Source organism: Sturnira hondurensis, unplaced genomic scaffold (genome assembly GCF_014824575.4).
Source record: "Sturnira hondurensis isolate 20B ecotype Veracruz unplaced genomic scaffold, ASM1482457v3 Scaffold0015596, whole genome shotgun sequence".
NCBI lineage: Eukaryota > Metazoa > Chordata > Mammalia > Chiroptera > Phyllostomidae > Sturnira > Sturnira hondurensis.
In genome coordinates this window covers 22,874,361-22,897,187 of record NW_028088227.1, presented here as the reverse complement: position 1 = coordinate 22,897,187, position 22,827 = coordinate 22,874,361, and the positions used below count along the sequence as shown (strand labels likewise).

Sequence of the window (22,827 nt, the reverse complement as noted above, 5' to 3'; positions counted from 1 at the left end):
TGCCCTGTGTGCTGCGAGGCATGAGCGTCTGCTAAGACATGGCTTATGCCTTGGTCTAAAGATTTAGGAGAACCTGGGACTATAACTAAGCCTTAAATTATGCTTCTTGATTGGATAACTGAATGCACCCATGAATTGGTATTTTCTTGTTTTATGTTACAGTCATCTTTTCTTACATAAAATTCCTCATGAACAGATTATACAAACACTGTTGTTGTTTTACATTATCTAAGCTCCAGATGAATGATCTTTTCCCTTGATTTATTACATTAAGGTGTAAGTACTTGAAGGAAAGAAAACAATATTTGTCTTTTCCCTGTTATGGCTTCTTTGCCTAACACAATCCCAGGATACATGATGGGCCCTCGAGAAATAAAGATTTGTTGGACAAATGAATACATAAACAATTGTATGAGTGAGGAAACGGGGCAAACTACTTGAAGGCTTTTTTTCTCTGAGTTCAATAAACTCCAGCAGTTGACGGGTGTGTTAGATAACTAACTTCCTTGCGCTAGTCACGTTGCCGTGTAGAAAACCGTGTTATACACCTGAAAGTTACACAGGGCTACGTGTCAATCATAACAATAAACCTGGGAAAAATTCAGTTGAAAGAGATATATAAACATTTTCACCATTGCCACTTTTAAAGACATTTTGGTAGAAATATATCATTTATATCAGATATTTCTGGCAGCTTATTCAATTCCTCCAGGTTTTTGAAATTTCATATTATTCATGCAGAATTTTTTAAGTATTAACTGAAATTGAGAAAATAGTATATTGAATGTTTCTTTTCCTTTTTCATTTCCAATTTATGGATATGTGCAGCTTCTTTGTATTTCTACCCTCGTATCTGAAATGTGGCCTTATTGTCATAATGGATTGCATTTTTTATTGTCATGATGGACCTGAAATTCTTTTCCCCTCCTTGAGAAGAAGGGGATATTTTCCTTCCCCTTGAACCTGGGTAGACCCAGTGATGCACTCTGACCAGTAGATTGCACCAAAATGACACCGTGTAACTTCCAAGCTTAGGCCTTAACACACTTGAAATTTGCTTTGTCACCTTTGTTTCTATGTCCCCTCTTGGAAGCCAGCTGCCGTGTAAGAAGGGCATGTGAACACCCTCTTGTGGGGAAAGGCCAGTCTTGGCAAATGGTGGGGAAGGACATAGGTAGGAGCTCATGGAAGCTAGAAAAATGAGTGAACTTCTTGGACCTCTGTGCAGAGTGAAGGGATGGAGCAAATGATATCAGTCACTTTCTTCCCAAACTCCTGATCCACAAACATGTGAGCAAATAAAGTGACTATTGTTTTAAGCCACTAAGTTTTGGGGTACTTTTTATATAGGGCAGTATACAACAACATGTACTTTCATCATTTAGAAGTCAGGGTCTGCCAAGAAGTTATCCAGTTATGTAATATGGAAAACAGAGACATTTATTGAAGAAGATAAAAGGTACAAGAAACACTGTACACAGAGCAATGATGTCCTAGTCTCCCTCCAAGCAGACACTTTGGGACCTCACACAGTTCCAGTCACCATCAGCTGCCATGTCTTATTTTCCTGACTCTCATCGATGGTCTGAAATCTCTTCCCTCTCAAAGGTGATTTTAGTTTTGGGAAAAGCTAGATGTCTCTGGGCACCAAATCTGGAGAGTAGGGGGCATGGAGTCACCTGGGTGAGTTGATGTTTCACCAAAAAACTCTGCAGGAGACGTGATGCATGAGCAGGTGCATGGTCATGATGAACCTGCCAATCACCAGTTTCCCATAGCTGTACCCTTCTGAACCATCTGAATAGCTTCCACAGAGGAATGTTCAAGCTTAACACAAAGTTTGATGCAGATTTGTTGCTCTACTCTCTCAGTCATTTTGAACGTGATGGCCACACAGTATACATGCTCACTCAACAATGTCTACTGCCCCCAGTGACTAGGACAGTGCAGTCATCCTTGTTCATGCATGTGCGTTGCAGTCCACTCTCCTTGGCTGCCAGGTCACATCGATGTTGTGCAAATTGTTCTCATTCTGTTAACAATGGCTGAACTTTTCCGGGATAAACCTTCATATTCCTTTCCTAAATAGAAGAGTTTAAGTAGGGTCACAATAATATTTTGAGGAAAATGAGAAAAAATTTATAGCATAATTTTTTTTGGTATGAGCCCTTGAGATAGATGCTTTATTCCAATCTATACCTTTAATGTTAACTTTTTACACTGATGATTAGAAATAGAACCGATCGAAGCTTTACCATGTCATTATAATACTTAACACTCAAAACTTCAACTNTTTCCCATGGCTGTACCCTTCTGAACCATCTGAATAGCTTCCACAGAGGAATGTTCAAGCTTAACACAAAGTTTGATGCAGATTTGTTGCTCTACTCTCTCAGTCATTTTGAATGTGATGGCCACACAGTATACATGCTCACTCAACAATGTCTACTGCCCCCAGTGACTAGGACAGTGCAGTCATCCTTGTTCATGCATGTGCATTGCAGTCCACTCTCCTTGGCTGCCAGGTCACATCGATGTTGTGCAAACTGTTCTCATTCTGTTAACAATGGCTGAACTTTTTCGGGATAAACCTTCATATTTCTTTCCTAAATAGAAGAGTTTAAGTAGGGTCATAATATATATTTTGAGGAAAATGAGAAAAAAATTTATAGCATAATTTTTTTTTGGTATGAGCCCTTGAGATAGATGCTTTATTCCAAACTATACCTTTAATGTTAACTTTTTACACTGATGATTAGAAATAGAACCGATCGAAGCTTTACCATGTCATTATAATACTTAACACTCAAAACTTCAACTTTACAATAAAATGACTTTCAAAGTAAGATGTTTATTAGAGTTTATGATATGAACATTTTAACTAGAATATAGTTATATCAGATTTCAATTGGTTATGCTCTCTTTACTGTAAAGAAGTACCCAAAGTTCCTGGGTTTTTGGAAAGGTGCAATTAAATACTTAATTAAGTAATGGGTAGAAATTCTTTGCTGCCAAATAACTGCAAAATATTTTTCATTATTTTCCTCTATGACTTTTTATAAAATAATTTGACAACTATTGACTTAGCAATTACTATAATACAGACAGGTTAGAATAAAGCTGTAAAAAATGTCATACTTCACCATGCTTTGTTTTCTTCTGCATAAGTTAGGATTTAAATTTGGTAGTGAGCAGGAATCCAAAAGGAATAAATTAAACATGATATAACTTAATTGCTGTCTCATAAAATTCCAAGCAACTTTCTGACAGCTCCATTCTACGAAGTCAAAAGGAGCCCAAGTTCCCTGTATCTGGTGGTACTTTATTACTTCCTAGGTTACTGTACTAATCTTCAGGATTCATTATATACCAGCAAAGAGAGCAAATGTTGAAAGGGTGTACTCTGGTGTACTATGTCCTCTAATGACACTACCCGGAAGGTGAGACCGTGACTTCCGCCTAGATCCCAGGGCGTCTAAGTCATACGGCCACACCTAGATGAAGGGCTTGAGATATGTTCTTTCTTCTGAATATGTATTTCTCAGGCTAATACCTTTACTACTATGGGGAAAGAAGTGTATAGATTTTTAGATACAGCTAGTGTCTGTCACCTTTTTCATCACTTATTCAATCTTCACGACTCTCTAGTCAAGGTGCCTTCATGGTCCTAGTCAAAATGCTGAGGCTAAATACTAATGAAACACTTTTGTTTAGTGAAAACCTCTCTGTTTCATGACCTCCTTCTGACTTTCGCCTTCTTGACTTTCTCCACTGACCCACACACTGCAGCGATGAGGCTCATTAATTGCACCTGGATAATGTTCAAGCTCCATCCTCTTGCTCCCACTCTCACATCAATTAGACCAAACAGATTAAACAAACTTATCATTTAATTGCTAAAGAATGTTTTACTTTATTAGGTGATATTAGGTAGAAAAAGGTTACTTTTTAAAAAAATAACCCTCTTTAAAGTTAAATTGTCAAGATAATGATAATAACTCAGACACTGTATTACACAAGGGACAGAGAGTTTTCGTTATAAAGAACCTTTGGCTTTCTTTAATTAGACCATATAGTAGATGTGTAATGCAGTGAGTCCTGTCAGTAACCCTTCCCCTTATCATCAAGAGCAATTCACTTTCATTTTGGATTCTTCTATCACCTATTTATCTGTCATCTATCTATCTATTATCTATCTGTATCCATCCATGTATTGCCCACCCATCCATCCATCCATCCTTATATCATCTATCTGTCCATCTCTGTCACCTATCTATCTACCTGTAGCCAAGGTGCTATGGGGAACGTCAATCTTCAGGACAGAAATCTTTTATCCATACTAGCCTGCTCTCAAGGTGAACCTCATGTCAAAGCCATGTTCATTTGCTACCCCAATGAGTTCTGCAGCATCGAGTCTGAGCTAAAAACCCAGCCTTCTACTCTCCCCTGCAGCAGTGAGGCAGCAGCTGTGCAGAGATTTTGGCGGAGAACTCCCACATCCCCTCCACTCCAGGGAGGGGAGGCACACTCACCTGGTGAAGCCTGTGGATGGTACTCTGCTCTCCATGTCTGCCGTTCCTCATGAGCAGGTGCCTTTTTTCCATGGACATGTGCAGGGATCTCTGAATTCCACTGTCCCCCTGTGGTAGTGAGGTGGCGGTATCCCTCCCTCTCCTAAGCTCATACTGAGGAGAGGGTGGGCATCGTCCCGTCACCTGAGTGACATACAAGTTGGGGGGTCCAGAAAGATCATTGTAGAGGATTTATAGATTAAATTGATGTTTGATCAACATACCACAAAAGTGAGCTAGAACATGCGTTTGGAACCTAAACAGGTTGACCACCAGCTTAAATAAAACATAAATACAGAAACCTTAATCTTATTACGTAATACTCAAGTTGTCCAAGATAAAGTCCAGAGTTACTCAACATACCAAAAACTATGAAAATCTCAAATGAGAAAAGACGAATCAATAGAATTTAACACCAAATGATACAAATGTTAGAATTGGACAGAGTTTTAAAGAAGACATCATAAAATATTTCAAATAGTAATTATATATACAGTTTAAAAATAAAAACAGACAACCTCAGTAAAAATAGAAGTTATATAAATTCAAATAAAAATTTTCTATATAATCAAAATAAAAATCTAATGAAATGGGCTATATACAAGAGTGAAAATGACAGGAAAGGATCAGTAAGATTAAAGATAGATTAATAGAAATATAAGCAACACAGGGAAAAAAGGCAACAACAAAAACAAACGGAACCTAAGGGACTTCTAGGACAATAAGGGCACCTAAGATTTGAATCATTGGAGTCCCCAAGTGACAGGAAAAGAATGCAAAGCTGAAAACTTTGCATCCTGTTTGAGAAATAATGACTGACAACATTCCAAATTTGACAAATCTACAGATAAAGAAACCAAACGAAGACCAAACAAAATAAACTTACAGAACTCCGTGCCCGGACATGACACTGACAAACCCAGGAAAATCAAAATGGACATTTCACTAATCATTACTTTTATTTGACCAGAGTGAGGCTAGACCAGGCTACCAACCATTCTTTAGTAGGCTAGAATCCCAGTAGAAAGACACAACCCAAAACAGCCTACACAACACATAGCAACTAAAAAAAAGCTATATTTTGGGTTTTGCTGGTTGACATTTGACCCAGCTGAATAGGGCAATCAATGCACAAAAGATGATTCTTTTATTTTTTAAGTCAGTTTGATATCATTACAATTATCTGTATTTACTCTTATTTTATAAGCAATATTATCTTTATGTTTCATACTTTGGTTTTACTTATTCTTATTAATCTTATTTTTTCAAATGTTCAAATACTTCTTTAATTGTTGAAACTCCTTCAACACTCTCTATCCAATTAATCCACATATTTCATGTTAGAGCTGTTGTCCTATTTTTATAATAATAGGTAATTTCATGAAAAGTATGGGTCAGTTTTTAAAAAATGTTTATACCTTCTTCAAACATATTTCAATTAATTAATAGAAAAGATTGAAAGACACTAAAACTAGATATGATTTTTGAAACAACATAAAAAGTAAATCATGGTGAGTATCAAAGAAACAGAAACCTTGAGACTTAATCAATATGATTCGAAAGTAAAAATTCATTTATTTTGCTAGTGATCATTATGAAACCAATCACCTCTTCTGTTGTAGGTAGAAAGTGCCTGTTCCACGGGTGCCTGAGAAACGCACTCCACGGGCCCACGTGTGGGAGGTTTCTACTTCAGGCCTATTATTAGTTTCATCATCCACGCAGATGACCTTCTCAGTGCACTGGCTCAGAGTCCTGTCGTTTCTGTGCAACCAAAGTCCCTCCATATTATTTGTCACCTACTGGCATATACGAAACCTTGATTGAAATTGTCTTTGCTTCATCTCGCTCCACAGCTTTGAATGTTAAAGTTTCTCTTCCTTGAAAATGAAGGATTACAAGAAAAGTAGTTCTTAACATCTATCCCGTGCCCATAAACCTAGTAACCCTGCTTTTTAAAATCTTAATTCTGACTCCTAGTACTATTCTATCCTCCAAGTCCAAAGCCTACTTCTGATTTTCATTTCCTTCATTGTTAGCCAAGAAGCCGAGAGCAGCCCTGTCATCTGCCACATGGAAGCCTCTAAAGGCAGACATTCAGGACGCGCCACTGTGATGATGTCGACAATTTTTGGTAACGTGTGCTGTCTGGTTTTACTACATCTGCGCTCAAAACTGCGTTGTTGAATTAAAAACAATGAAAAACATGCTGGCCATACTGCAAGTGACTGTTATCCTCATCATGCCTCATTACTTTAAAAATCATTACGTTCCTTTCAGCAGGTGTTTTCAAATGCTCTTCCAACTAACTGCCAACTCCCCCATTCCTAAGGAAGCCCATTTTCCTCATTCTCAAAAACAGTGAAATCCTATGACAAGAATCATTTTACCTCCGTTGATCCATTTCACAAACATATGCTGAGGAACTTGCGAGGGGTCAGGTGCTAGAGGTAGAATAAGATTGAGCCGGGGGTCGTCTATTACAAAGTTTTGACGTCTATTACTTTCCTCTGCAACGAGAAACGCATTGGTTTGATGCGTTTGAATCAAACACAGTGAGTTTGATTCAGTGTGATGAAGGTTACACCTGTGGTGGTTCTTTCTCCCCTTCCTACTTCTTTTCTTCTTCATCTGTATCTGCTTTCGCTTCCTTCCTTGGAGGAGCAAATGTCTCTGTTCTTTCCAATGGTTTCTTTTTTAAGTGACACATATATGCCATTATCATACAAGTACATGGCTATTTTGGCTCACTGTTTAAAAGGGTTTTCCGCCTTCACTGTGCTTTTTTTCCTCCCAATCTATAAACGTCAAGTATCAAGATGAAAATTGTCTTCCTTGGATATAATTATTTCTTGACAATGTAAGAATAATTTCCTCCGCTTTGGGTATAATTTGTTTTTTATATACTTAAAATCCACTTCTATCTTTACCACTGTAAAGTTTGCCTTACCAATTTCCAATCCAATTATCTTCATTCATTCTTCATCTTGCCAAAATACCTAACTTTCTGAGATTCTTTTCCATTCTTCTTTCAATGATTGCTCCTAGCAGGTAAAAAAATCTACTCATCTTTCACATAGTGATGTTAGTACTTTTCTTCTGTGAAAACATCTGACCCCTTCAGCCTCAGAATTAATGTTTAATTTCACTTACTGCTCGCTCATGCATTCTCATGTTTAATTCATAATTGTTTACACTTTAGGAAAATATCAGTAGTAGAGCAAACAAACTGAGACAAGTCTTTAGAGAACAATAAATCATCACGTGTGATATATGTGAGTTGCTGGGTATGACAGGTGAATCAGGGAAATGCAGAAGACTGGTTGATTACTGTTGAACTAAGGTCCTGGAAAGACACACAAGGCTTCTGAGCTCGAATCCTACTTGCAGTTCTTCATGGTGACAATACCAGCCCTCCCCCTTTTTTTTTTACCTTTCAGCAGAGAACTTTATTTATTTTTTGTTGTTCAAGTGCAGTCGTTTCCATTCTCCTCCCACTGCTCCCACCCCACCTGTCCCCATTCAGCAGAGAATTTTTGGTAGAGGCAAGGGTGAGCTGAACAGAGTTATTTGATCAAATGTTACATAATCAACTTCTGGAATACTTGATATTTGTAATACATTTACTATTTATTTCATTCTGCTGCTTATTACTATTTATTAGATTGTGTTACAATTTCTAATAACACTGAGCCGAATTATCTAACATATTTATCTCTACCCTACATGGATCCTGAGATAGCTGTAATCAATTTTAATAGCCTTCAGAACTTCACATATTCATGGCTGCCAGTAAGTGAAACTAATTTGCTGAGCACAGTTTAATGTCAGGATGACTACGAGTATCCTGAAGCTTCATCCATAGGAAATTTGAATGACGAGGATTACTTCCTTATGCACTATTTCTCTAGGAATGGTTGGCTAAATGAAGGAACAAATGTCAATGTCCTTTATTGTTATAGTTATAATCCTAAACAGCAACATATAACTATGGCTTAGGAAAAATTTCAAGTACATCATTAATTAAGCACCAGCCTTGTTGAATGCTAATCAACATTTATTTTATTTTTTCTTACGCTTAATATGTTTTAGAACATATTTTCCTTAGACCAAATTGAAAGTCTCTTTCCATACCTACTTGGACTATTCACCTGATTGGGGGAAAGGGTGAGATTACAGAAGTGATTCACTCTCTTCAAGCGCATGAGTAAATCTGTCGATGTCAAGAAAGACATACTACAATGGTCTTTTGGGCAGGAGGAAGCTTTTAGTGAATTACTTGCAACTGGATTTTATGAAGGTTTAAATCAGCCTTGCCTACCACATGTCTGGGCAACAGTCCGAGCTATATTCTGGATCACTGAAGATGGCTGGGAAGCAAGATGAAAGTTTATCATGGCAAAATTAGCAAAATAACACCGTAGGATGATGTCAGATGATGTCAGTATAAAGGTATTAAATTCAAGCTACTCTCATTGTAGCAATATACTTTGAGAGAGGGAAAAAAGGGGATTTCCTTAGGAAACTGTGAGCTGAGCTATCAGAACTAAAGTGAACCCATGTTCAGAGATGTCATAAAAATGCCCTGGCTTCTATAACAGGATAAATAGTAGCATTTTCTATACTGGTGACTGATAACACAGTTGACTTGAGTTTAAGTCTTAGAAAGTTCCATCGGCATTTTATATGGTCAAGATGACTCTATCCTGCAAAGCTACCATCTAGAATGGAAGGGCAGATGAAGTGCTTTTCAGACGAAGTAAAGCTAAAGGAGTTCATCATCACCAAGCCTTTATTACAGGAAATGTTAAAGGGACTGACTTCAGAAGAAGATAAAAACTACAAATATTAAAATGATAACCAGCTCATAACTATCAACAACTGGATCTAAAAAATAAAAATAAAAACAAAAACAAACTAAGCAAACAACCAGAACAGAAACAGACTCATATGTATGGGAATCATTTGGAGGATTATCAGCTGGGAGGGGGAATGGGGAAAGAAAGAGAATGAAGAGAAAGGGGGAAATGTGTAGGGAACAAGAAGCATGATTAGGAGGAACAAAATAGACAAGGAGAGGCTAAGAATAGTATAGGAAAGAGAGAAGCCAAAGAAATATGCACAACCTGTGGCATGAACTAAGTGGGGGGATCGCTGGAGGGAAAAGGAGTACCAGACAGAGGGGGGCAAAGGGAAAATTGGGACAACTGTAACAGCATAATCAATAAAATATACTTCAAAATAATTCTAAGATTCTATTCTAACTATATCTCACAAGTCACTGAAATGAAAATGAAATTCAGGAGAACTCTTTTCACCAGAATAGTTTATAGTCTGCTTAATTTGATGGGCCTCAATTGTTAAATGTCACCATCAGTCTACTGATAAAGTTTATTAAGCATATGACATTAAGGGAAATGGTCCTGAAAATACATTGAGAGTCAGTAATTCCAAGTGCTGTTTAGGATGTGGAGCAACTGGAACTTTCGAACATTGCTCAGGCAGAATGAATTTGTGTAATTACTCTTGAAAGGTTTATCCATTTCGTATAAAGTGAAACATACGTTTTACCCTGTGACCATGCAATTTCACTCCTGGGTGTTTACCCGAGAGAAATGCTAGTATTTGTCCCAAAAGGTCTTGTAGAAGAATGTGCACAGCAGTATTATGCAAAATAGCCCTACTGGGAATAATCTCGGTGTCTATCAACAAGGGAGTTAATAAACAGATTGTGGAATAATCCTCCATATTGAAAGGGCTGGCATCCTGATGCACAGAACAACGTAGATGACTCTTGTCAGTGTTGTGCTGGTAAGAAGAGGACGTTCACAGAAGAGGCAACAGTGAAAGGCCATCTTCGCGACATTTCAGAGTCGATCAGTGTTTTCCTGGTGCTGTTGGTGACAGTGAAAAGATTGAATACTAACTTTTATTGTATAGTGGGTATAATTGTATATGCATTTGTTGAAACACATCAGCTATACAACTATACTATCCATTTTATTGTATATCAACTATATATAATATTTTGAATGTAAATTGATTTATAGTATTAACACATTAATATGAAAACACAACAATAATGTTAGAGGAATCCTCTATGAACATTTCTTTTTTTATTGTATTTTTCCCACGGCCATTTGTCCCCCTTATACCCCATTTCCCCTGCAATCACCACACTGTTGACCATTTTAATAGGGGTTCAAAAGTTGAGAGAATTTTAATGATCATTTTGATTAAAAATCAAAACAAAACAAAAGAAAAACTATATAAATGTAACCCTAGAATGTTATTTTTAAAACTATGGCTAAGAATAACTGCATGAAACAATAGCCATATTTAATTATGAAATATAAAGGCTTTGCAACTGAAATTAGTTTTAAAGAAAAGAAGAAGGAATTCTATCACTAAGAAGGTGTGATATTTTGGTACTGGAAATAAATCATTATTTGAAGATGTTTTGATTAATCCTCGGGAACTCAAGCTGACTAACTAAAGCAAATAGGAGAATGCAGAGGGTTCAGTTAGGAAGACCAGGATAGACACGGAAACTACTTCTGTGCCCTGTGTAAAGGATAACTCAGAAGAAAACATCTCCATACAGATCGAACATGTAAAAAGAGTACATCTCTGCAGGACACATAATATATAAGACCTGTGCAAAAATTTATAAGAATTATATACATATATATTATCTTGTATACATAAAAAATATTTAAATAATTTATTGGAAGTGTAAATATTGTATTCCGTTTTCCCTAGATTAACTTACACCTTTGTGGCAGGCAGGCAGACAGCTGGAGTGTGAGGACTTCAGTGAGACAGCCGCAAGAAACTGATTCTGCCAAGAAGAGAAATGAGCTTGGAAAGGGATCTCTAGGGCCAGCAGAAAAAGCACCCTGCCGTCACCTTGACTTCAGCCTGAGTAGACAGCCCAGCCACAGTGGGCTGGACTTCTGACCTTCAGAACGGTGAGCTGCTAAGTTGGTGATGATAAATTACACAGCAATAGAAAACCATTGTGACATTTAAATATTCCTGGACAGAATCCTGACGGAGCATTTTCAATTTTGGTACAGTAAGTCTAGTAATTTGGAAGAATGAGCATTTTTTTTTAAGTTATGAACACCTAAGTAAAAGTTTGAACAGAAATAAATGACCCCCAAGATCTTATAGACATAATTAAATGTATTTTATTATCTCAATAATTCTTAAGTGTATTGTGAAAGAGATTAGAAAGCCCAAGGAGAACATCTGTTGTTCTAAGTTATTTTTAACTTTATTTTTATTGTTGACACTATTACAGATGTCACCATTTCCCCCCCTTTGCAAAAACCATCAAAATCAATAAGACAGACATTCATCACTCAAAAAAGTGCTAGGAAATTAATTAATTAATTGGTTCCTAATAATACAAAGATAAATCACAGTTTGATTCAGTATTTAAAACCCAAATAATTAAAACCCACAATAATCTAAGAGAAAATAAGCTTAGAAGTGGCAATGACCTTCTATGTGTAAAATAATGCAAGAAAAGGAGAACTTCCTACATGACAAAAAGATAGCATTAAAAAGACTAAAAGATACAAAATGTTTGCAGGGCACATGTCTTTAGTACAAAAGGAACTTTAGGGATTCATCGGTAGTCATGGGGATGTTAAGTACTGCATAGCAAATGTCGTCGGTAACACTATTAAATACTCATGGTGTAGCTGGGTAATGGAAGCATCAGGGGAAGACTTTGTAACGTATGTGATTGTCTAGCCACTATGCTATACATCTGGAACTAATACAAAATAATTTTGAATGTAAACTGTACTTGAAAAATATTTTAAAAAAATCATTGAGATCAATGGGGAAAAATGTGGATGGGCATAGAAACCTGCAAAGGTTTCTATGCAGTAGTAATGGAGATGCTTAGAAGTACATCAGTAATAAAAAAACTAAATAAAGCACACTAGTTTCCATTTATAAAATTGGAAAAATAATTTGAAAAGTAGTAATGCTGAAACAGATACACAGTATGCAACTTGAATCGAATGTTAAAGTATTCATATGATTTAAAGAAATAATCTAACTTCTGGGAAACCTATCATAAGAAAATAATCAGAAATGTGGAAAATTATTTATCTACATAATACTTAAACTAATAAGATACTGGAAAGCATCTAAATATTTCACAGTGGGAAAACTAGACTAATGAGTTATGGTATAACTACATGGCAGAATGTTGTGTCTAAGATATCTCAGAAAAAATTAATTACATGGGAAAATGACCATAGTTTTTAAGTAACAAAGTTAGATGTAAAATTCTGTATCTATTTGTCAATTATATCCAAACAAAAATAATGGGAAGACAAAGCCCCAAATATGAATTATGAATTCAGAATTTGAAGACTACAGGACTTTTATTTTCAAATTTTTCTTCTTTAGAGTCTTCTTTCTTTCCTAGGTTTTGTGGGAAAAATCCTTATTAACTTTTTAACCCATAACTGATCTACATACATTACTATGTCAGCTGTTGCTGCATCCTTGCTGCTAAGAGTGTGAGGTGGTCCATTGGCACGGGCATCACCTGGATGCTCCTTAGACATTCACGCCGGGGAACGTGCATTTCAAACTTAAATGGTCTTCGGGGGTCACGTGATCCCACTGAGATTCAGAGATTGCTTTGCCTCTTGCTTCCTCACACCACACGTTGTTCCTTGGTTTCTGCTATGCGTGTTAGTTTAATATCTTCGTGCTTTAATTATTCCCAGGTTTGAGCAGAACAAAACTTTTTTTTTAAAGAAAAAACATATCGCTGTTTTGGCCATGGCCTTTAGATAACAGTGGTCTTTTTTATGAGTTTCTTTTTTAAAATAGCAATGTTAATAGCATTATTAGTGGGCTTAATATTCTAAAAACTAATTTTGTTTTGAGTGGGAATATAAAATATGGTCTTCATAGGCTCACATAAAATTCATTTAGTGAGGAATTAAATGAAATGTCACAGTGTCTAAAACTTCATTTTCTGAAATGGAAAACTTTATAATTTACAAAGTTGAAAGACTCCATTAATTGTCAATTACTAAGGATCCATGATATTAAACTGTGTGTTAAAATTAATGTCTTTGATTATTCACTAGTGTGCTGTGTCCCTGGTTTTACAGAGATCTTAAAAATGAACTAATCTAATGACGCTGACCATAATGTTATGCAATCTAGCATAAACACAGTTTCTCAAAGTACATATCTTCCTGCTAGAAAAAAGTCTGCACAAATGAGGTTTTTATTTTCTATTATAAAACTCTGAGCATTGTTGAAAATAATACATGTTGTGCATTAGAACACATTTTATAGTTTTTTTAACTCAAAGCTAATTCAGGACTAAAAGCTCAGTAACGTACTCATTTTAGATGTCTTATACGCATACCATTCTTCGCCAACATGCCTTTGACCTTTTTTGTTTAACTTAAGCAGATTCCTGGTGTATAAAACGGGAAAAACCGTCCTTGGCATGGTGGGTTATAAGAATCAAATGAGATCACACATGTTCCTCATGAGCTCATAACTGTCAAAGCCACGGTAGCATTCTGTGTCTAGCAGCTACTATTGCTAAACAGGATTGACTTTTAAAGTATTTTAAAATATAAGTAGCAGAAAATTTTGGAAGTAGATGTAAATACAAATATTTCATAGAAGTTATTTTAGGGACTTCTTAAGGAATTTCCCTCTAAATATTATAATATGTTTTTAAGCATTCATAATATCTTGAGATTTAAGAACACTTATTAAAACAGGCCTATTAGTTTCTTGACCATTCATCTTAAAACTACTTATTTACAAGTTAATGATAAACCACAGATTGCATTTTAACCACGTGTAAGCCAAGGAGAATGAAAAAGCCTATGCGCACAGCGTGTCTCTAATTACGTGCTGCCACAGGGGCTGGAAGGGCAGGGTTCTTCAATGAACCAAGCCGTTAACTGTCTCAGAGACTTAATTCCCTCATCTGTACAAGACAGAATGACACCAGGTTCTTTCTAACCTTCTTCTGACTCAAAAATTTCCAAAAATGTTTTATATTCCTCTACTCTGAATTTGGCTCCTTATAGTCAAAAATAAGAATTTTTGTCTCTTTTATATTATTCAAAATTTATATTAAGAGGTTTAAAATACACTTGTAGTTTCAAAGCCCATGTCCTAATAAGTGTTCTTAAAGAATATTTTGGGAGAACCCAGCTATTCATGATCAACTGTTCCAGGAACACCCAATATTTTTCAAGCTTTGGTCAGTATCCTCAGAGGTATGTAGCTCACGTATGATCTTAGACCTGGTTTTCATTTAACCATTTTTCTTAAGAATCTGGGAACACTAAGGCAGTGTGACTCTAGGTGGGGGGTTTAGTCAAAAGCATAGAAAATCTTCAGTAGGAAGCTAGATTAAGTTCATCCAGGAAACTAGATTAAATTCGTAATCAGAAGCCTGGCTTCATGTTCATCTTTCATTAATTTTTATCTATCTATCTATCTATCTATCTATCTATCTATCTATCTATCATCTATCTATCTGTCTATCATCTATCTATGTATCTATCGTCTATCTACCGAATCTGTCATCATCATCTCCCTATGTTCCATCTGTTCATCTTAGTAGAGTACCTAATTTGTTAGAACACATACAGGCCAGTGCATTCTACAGAACTCATGTTCACAACAATAGCATGTGCTTCTGTTTTCTTGAAATAAAAATACTGAGATTGATATCATGGATCTATCATGGTCATACTGGCCATGACTGTTTGTAAGGAATATTGGATGGCAATTGAAACTGGGATATAGTCATGCAGAATAATGAAGTTCTAGCTGACACACTAATAATTTATTTTCTACTTAAATGAAAAAGCAACATATTGAATCACTTTGTGAATGAACGCATTTAGAGTAAGTTGTAGACCACGAAACTCATACTAGCAGGATGGTGATGATTATATTCGGACCAGATGGACCTTCTGGGTGGTCTTCAGAGTGGAGCCCAGTAAGAGAGCCACTGCAGCAAGGTAATTTGAAGGCATTCAGAAAAACCCTGGATTGATATTGTGTGGTCCATATTACATTAAAAATAAACCTTAATGTTTTCGCAGAGATACCTAATACAAGTGTATTTATTTGGCATACAAAAACCCTGTTTATAAGATAACTTAATGGACTATTTCAAATATTTCAGGCTATGAATTTAGTCTAATCAGGTTTAAAACTTGGACAAAAATCAATTTCAATTTATATGAGCATTCAGTTTCCAAATTTAGGGATAAACCATATGTTATATGTCAGATTTATTCTTGGTTCTTTATTTTAGTAATTATGGACTCATGCCATAACTTTTACATTTAAATATCATCATTATCAGTATTGCATATAGATGTTATTTGTGAAAATGTTTAAAAGTATGAATAAGAATCTTACATATGGACATATTGAGTTCTTTGGCTAAAATGTTCTTTTCAATGAGCATTATCAGAAAACTTTTCTTGATGAGAAGATCAGGGTACCACTCAAATGCAGGTACACAGTTTTTTCCTCTTATTTATATCACATACACATTAGACAAAAGTGTAGCTGATGTTTTAGAGGTAAAATTGTAGTTTCAACAACACTACTACTGAGAAATTGACTTGGTCCTCTGGCCCTAAATTTCTTGCTCTGTTCACCAAATCATAAGATGTACTCTTAGAGTCTTCTCCCATTAGTGCAGTTAATTGAGAAAAAAAAGAATGACAATTCATGTAATCAAAGGAATTTCAAACTTGACATATTTCCCTGATTAATTGGCAGAAGGGCTTCAAATTTTAGTCTGACTGGGAGCATTTTTGTTGGTGGCAACATTTTCTTCATCGTGTCTGCCGTACAGTGACAAAGTGGGGTTTGCACAGGTGAAATAATACCATGGTCTATCTGTAGGCAGTAGTGGATCACAAGTTTCGCAAGTGGTTTCGGGTACTTTATGCCCTGATGGGTGCAGGGGTTAGTCGCTGGCTTTTGGCTATGGTACATTCTCGCCAATACTTACTCTTTCAGAATTGCACAGCTTAGTCAGCGATCTCTTAATTGTAGGACTTAGAGGGATAGTAATCAAGATTATGATCTTACCATTTTTAATTGGAACAAACTTAAAAAATTATTTTAATAGTGACTTTAATAATTTTGTAATAACTTTACAGAAAAAGCATTTGAGATAATATTGTCTATACGCCTAAAAATCTTGACACGTGATGAATAGTTTTCACATTCTAATGCTAATTTACACTCCCTGCAAAGTAGCACACATTTTACAAGATGTGCTTTAAATTTCTGTATTAGTGCTTTTCACTGCCAGTATGTTTATTCTGTAGGGTATTTTTTCACTGCATATTGTATTTCTTAAGTGCGTTATACATAATGTATACAAGTGGAATAATGTAAGTGATCTTTCAGGCCTGAACGTCATTTTATCATCACCAGCAGATCTGGAATGTCTGATTCACCGTGCCAAAAACTGTCTGCCCGACAGGAGCTCTGAGACCAAGCAGAGATTTTAATTTAGGGAGAACTAATTAGCTCCAGGATGAATCTATTAAATGTTGTCAAGTTATCAAAATTCTGTCATTGTCTGTGCATTTGTGCTGCTTATTTTATATTCCATTTTTCCAGGAAACCTAGTCAGTATGAATTAACGTTTATACGATGACTTCAATAAAGTCTTTGAACAATGTCATTATATAAAACAGACCATTTAAACAAGCTCTCAATTAACAACATCATTCTTAGTACAAAAACAGTATCAAATAGTTGGTCTTAATTAAAAGTAGAACAATTTACCAATGAAACCAAAGGTATCATTATTTCACTTAGCTCATGGTGAAGATTTTAGTAAAGCTGAAACTAAAAACATTTGGAAACACGTATACACAGAAAGATAATGATCATTCACACTGGATTAGTTCCTTTTGAATACATTTTATTATCTTTTAAAAATATATTTTATTGATTATGTTATTACAGTTGTCCCATTTCTCCCCCTTTTTCCCCTCTGCCCTGCACCCCCTCCCACCCACATCTTCCCCTTAGTTCATGTCCATGGGTTATACAAATAAAGTCTCTGGCTTCTCCATTTCCTATACTATTTTTACCTCTCCCTGTCTACTTTGTACCTACCATTTATGCTTCTCATTTCCTGTACCTTGTCCCTCATTCCCCCCTCCCCCTCCCCCTCCCTGCTGATATCTTTTTATCTCTTAAACTTGCTGTGGACCTAAACCACCTATTTGGAATATAAAGTAAATATAAATTTAATACATGTTTTAAAACAATAAATTTGAGTAAGTCTTTTAGTTTTTCTTTCACAAAATGTGTGTGTTGAAAAAATATGGAAAAATTCCTACCAAACTATTAATTGGTTATCTATGAGGATGGAAGTGGCCTTTGATAGGAGAGGAAAAGTTAGAAGGGATTTTTTTTCTGAACATTTGTAATTATTTGTTATTTTAAATAAGGGGAATGTATTTGTGCATTACATAGTACTTTAATTACATGGTATTTTAAAACAATGAAAATTAAATATAAAAATTAAAATTTACATTGACCTCTCACTAAGACAGCCAGTGTATTTCTTTACTCAGGACAGAGCACATGTGGTGAGAAATGAAGACACCTGCGCAGCTGTCATGAAAAGTGCATCCTTGCATTTCTTCTGTGCGAAGATATACTGGTGAGTGAGGTCAGGATAGGGAAGCCTGACCAGGGGTATGTGCCGCTTTTTGAGGTGTAAATATTCCTGACGTGATCAACTCTAAGCCAGCAACATGATGTTGCTGAATGTCAAATCAGAGGTCGCGCACAGTGGCACACAAACATGACATACATTAGGACTCTCCCAAACAAAGCAAATAATAGTTAGTAACATAGGAAGGGATAAGTTTGGTATTTGTAATATAATTCACTTAACTCTGAGTTTACACAATTTATTTTTTTAATAATGCATTTCATAACCAACTTGCAAAAATTCTTAGAAACGTAACAAATGGCCTTTAGAAGCCAGTACTGGTGGAGCTCAGCAGACCACTGGCCCTTTGCCTCCGTGCTCCCCATGGTAGCTGAGTTTCCTCAAAGGGACACGTATCAGTCTGCGTTAACACCCTGGTCCTGAGGGAGGTGGAGAAGCAAACTAACCACATGAAACTGTATGGGCAGAAGATTATTTCTATTTTTATTATCTAATTGTTATCAATGTGATCTTTGATGGCAGAAAAATCAACGGCATAAATATTTCAGAATTATGTGATCATATTCATAAGCTGGGGCAAAACAATAATATACATTATGTTTTATCTATCATATATCTATGTATGTATCATCTGTCTATCTATCTATCTATCTATCTATCATCTATCTGAACATTTTGTTGATATTGTTTTGTGTTGTCCTAATTTGTTCTATCTTGATCCCAGTCTGGAAAATCCAAACTGAATTTCCAAATAGTGATAGAGGTATAAGAAGTCCAGGTGGTCTTCAACCTACTGTGGGGTTTTCTTCAAGGCAAGATACAGAGTGCAGCAGTTATGCACCCAAATGGACTATTTGGCTAGGTGGTAAACAAAACAGAGGAGCCTGCCTGCTCCGGAAAGACCTGTGAATGCATGAAAATACTCAGATGTACCTTCTTAACGCCTCTGGCCTAATAAAGTCTGCTAAGAATTCACTGGAGTACAGGAAATAAAATTTTCTTTGTTTTGCTTTGAATACAACCATTTTCTTGTAGAGTTATACCATAGGTTTGGGTCTAGGTTTAGCCCCTTGAAATACTTCAATCTATGTAATGGCATACATCAATATAAAAGTATGTTTGATTATGCCATACACAAAAATAAACTCAAAATGAATAAAATGCTTAAATGTAAGTCAGGAAACCATAAAAATTCTAGGAGAAAATATGGGAAGTAAAATCTCAGATGTTCGACATAAAAATGTTTGTGATGATATATCTCTTAAGGCACTGGAAACGAAGCAGAAAATAAACAAACAGGACTACATCAAATTACAAAGCTTTTGTACAGCTAAATAAACCATCAGCAAGATGAATAAGGAACCCACTATATGGGAGAACATTTTTGCCAATGATACATCCGATGGGTTTAATCTCCAAAATATACTTAAAGCTAATACAGTCTGATGCCAGAAAGACAAATAGTTCAATTAAGAAATGGGCAAAATGTTTGAATGGACACTTTTCCAAACAGGACCTACAGAGGGCCTATAGACACGTGAAAAAACACTCAACACCATTAATCATCAGATAAATGCAAAATAAAACCTCAATGAGATATCACACTTGTCAGAATTGCTGCCATCAATAAATCAACAGACAATAAGTATTGGTGAGTATGTGGAGAGAAGGCAGCCCTAATGCACTATTGGTGGGAATGCAGACTGGCACAGCCACTGTGGAAAACAAATGGAGTATACTTAAAAAATTAAAGATGGAACTCCCTTTTGGCCCAACAATCCTACTTCTGGATACCCCAAAGATCCCAAAACACCAATGCAAAGAATATATGCATCCCTGTGTGTACATAGCAGTGCTATTTACAATAACCAAAATTTGGAAATAGCCTAAGTGCCCATCAGTGGATGAGTGTACAAAAAATCTGTGGTATATCTACACAACAGAATACTGTGAAGCAGTCAAAAAGAAGAAACTCTTACATTTTGCAACAGCACAGATGAATCTGGAGAAAATTATGCTAAATGAATTAAGCCAATCAGTGAAAGGAAAAAAACCACATGATCTCACTTATATGTGGAATCTGATGAATACACTAAACTAACAAACAAGCTAGTAACAGAAGCTTAGCTACATAGAAGAGACTGATAACTGCTGCAAAGGAGGAGGGGAACGGATGAGAGATGGTGAAGGGATTAGTTGAGGAACATTTATGCATAACCCATAGACATGGATAATAATGTAGGGATTGGCCTGGGCTCTGGAGAGGGTGGGGCTTTGTTGGGGAGGGAAGAGGGGCAGTGGGAACAACTATACCAGCTTAAACAATACTAAAAACTAATAACACAAATTAAAAATAAAATAAAATAAAAATGTCATTATTAATAAGACAGGATTTACATGTGCCATTTGCAATTTGGTTTCCATATATTTTATGTGTTTTTGTTTCACTATTCAATTACTGCCTTCTTAGCCTTAGGTTGATATTTTTCTAATTTACCATTTTTATTTCCTTGTCATATTTTCCTATGTTTTTGAATAATTTTTATTAGTTGCTATAAGTGATGAATATCTTACTTTATAACCATCTAGTTTAGATTAATGAAAACTTGATTTCAGTAGCACTCCAAAAATAAAATATGGATGATTTGGCAACATTTAATCATCAAGATTTCCATTAGTGTAGAAAAGTGTCAATGACATCACCAATGTGCACTGATATAGATTTTACTTTTTATTTCAAAAGGATTTCTGTATTCTGTAGTTAACTGTAAAAGAACTGTTCCAGTTACATTTCTTTTTTTAGCAAAATGTAGTTTTTTCTCAAGTACAGTTTACGTTCCCTATTATTTCTATTTCAGATGCACAGCGTAGTGATAAGACAATTATATGCTTTACAAAATGGCCCCCCTGATATTTCTAGTACCCAACTGGCACCATGCATAGTCATTACAGTATCTTGACCATTCTTTTTGATGCACTGTGTTCTCTGCCCAGAGAGAAAATGCAAAAAGACAAAGTCGTAGAGAATAACCCCTCCAAGCTGGGGAGTCCTGTCCCTTTGTGTGTCCAGTTTAGGAAGGACATGAAAAAGGCAGGACAGGTCATAGAAGAGGTGGGCTGACAGACAAAATACAGACAGAGGCAGGGACGCATAGCGCAGACTGGCAGATGTCAGAGGGGTGGAGGAGCGGGGACTGGATGAAAGAAGGTGGAAAGAGTAGCCAAAAATCGTATATATGTATATTTACGTAGATGACACATAAGCAAAGATAACAGGGTGTTGATTGCAAGAGAGAGAGAAGGGTAGGGGGCTAGGTAAAGGTGGGCGAGGGGTGCGGAATAGGGACTGAAAGAGGCTTTGCTTGGGGTTGTCAGTGCACCATACAGTGTGCAGGCGCTGTTTTGTTGAGTTGTATGCTTGAAACCTGCATGGTGTTGTGAACCAATGTTCACTCAATACATTCAATTAAAAAAGGAGATACGGTACATATTTATAATGTCACAGTATTCAGCCATGAAAATGAAATATTGCCATTTGCAGCAATATAGATGAATCTTGAGCTTGTTGTGCTAAGTGAAATAAGTCATGAGAAAAACAATGAAAACAATGTAATTTCCCTTTTACGAGGAATGCAAAACAAAAAAGAAACAAACTAACAAAACAAAACAAAAACAAACTTTTATAGACAACAGAATGGTGGTTACCAGAAGGGAAGGGGGTTGGGAGAAGGGCACAGTGGGTCAAGGGGGTCAATGATAGGATAATGGAAGGAATCTAGACTTTCAGTGGTGAGCAGAGAGTGGAGCATACAGTTTTAAAATTATAATGTTGTACACCTGAAGTTTATTTAGTGTTGTTAACCAATGTTAACCAGTGCCTCATAAATAAATAAATAAATAAATAAATAAAAAACATTCTATCTACAAATTAGGAAATGAGTTGCTCAAATAAAGGCAATCAAGGACATGACCTTTAAAAAACAAAGAAAGAAAGAAAGAGAAGGAAAGAAAGAAAGAAAGGAAGGAAGGAAGGAAGGAAGGAAGGAAGGAAGGAAGGAAGAAAGAAAGAAAGAAAGAAAGAAAGAAAGAAAGAAAGAAAGAAACAGGAGATAGGTTTGGGAAACATCTGCTTTTTGTTCAATATAAAATGGCCAGAAATTTGCTGCTGATGACATTTCTGGGAAACTTGCTTGGCTTCCGTCCTTTTCACAAAAAATTATAACAAAAATTCATTTTTATTTTTTAAAACAAATTTATTATTGTGACATGGTTAACAAAATTATGTTTGAAGTGTACAGTTCTATAATACAACATCTGTACATTGTGCATTTACCTCATTTTTTATAGTGAGAAAAGTCGGCCAAAGAAGCCCTTCAGGGAAATTTGTTTCTTCATCACTTCAAAAAAGTATGTGATTCGAAAGGTGACTTGTGTTTTTTATCATCATAAAAATGAACAGTAGAACGACCAAAGGAGGAAACATTTAAAGTGCTTACTCAATATAATACAACT

General features: G+C 35.9%; 1 long non-coding RNA gene across 1 annotated transcript; it reads right to left on the bottom strand.

Annotated features, from left to right (window-relative positions):
* Positions 1-74: 74 nt before the first annotated feature.
* LOC119000317 (uncharacterized) lies at positions 75-19,713 on the bottom strand. The gene is made up of 3 exons (XR_005069292.1): positions 19,631-19,713; positions 161-166; positions 75-85 (listed from the first exon to the last, which is right to left on the bottom strand). It is a non-coding gene; the product is annotated as an uncharacterized LOC119000317 (long non-coding RNA).
* Positions 19,714-22,827: the final 3,114 nt, after the last annotated feature.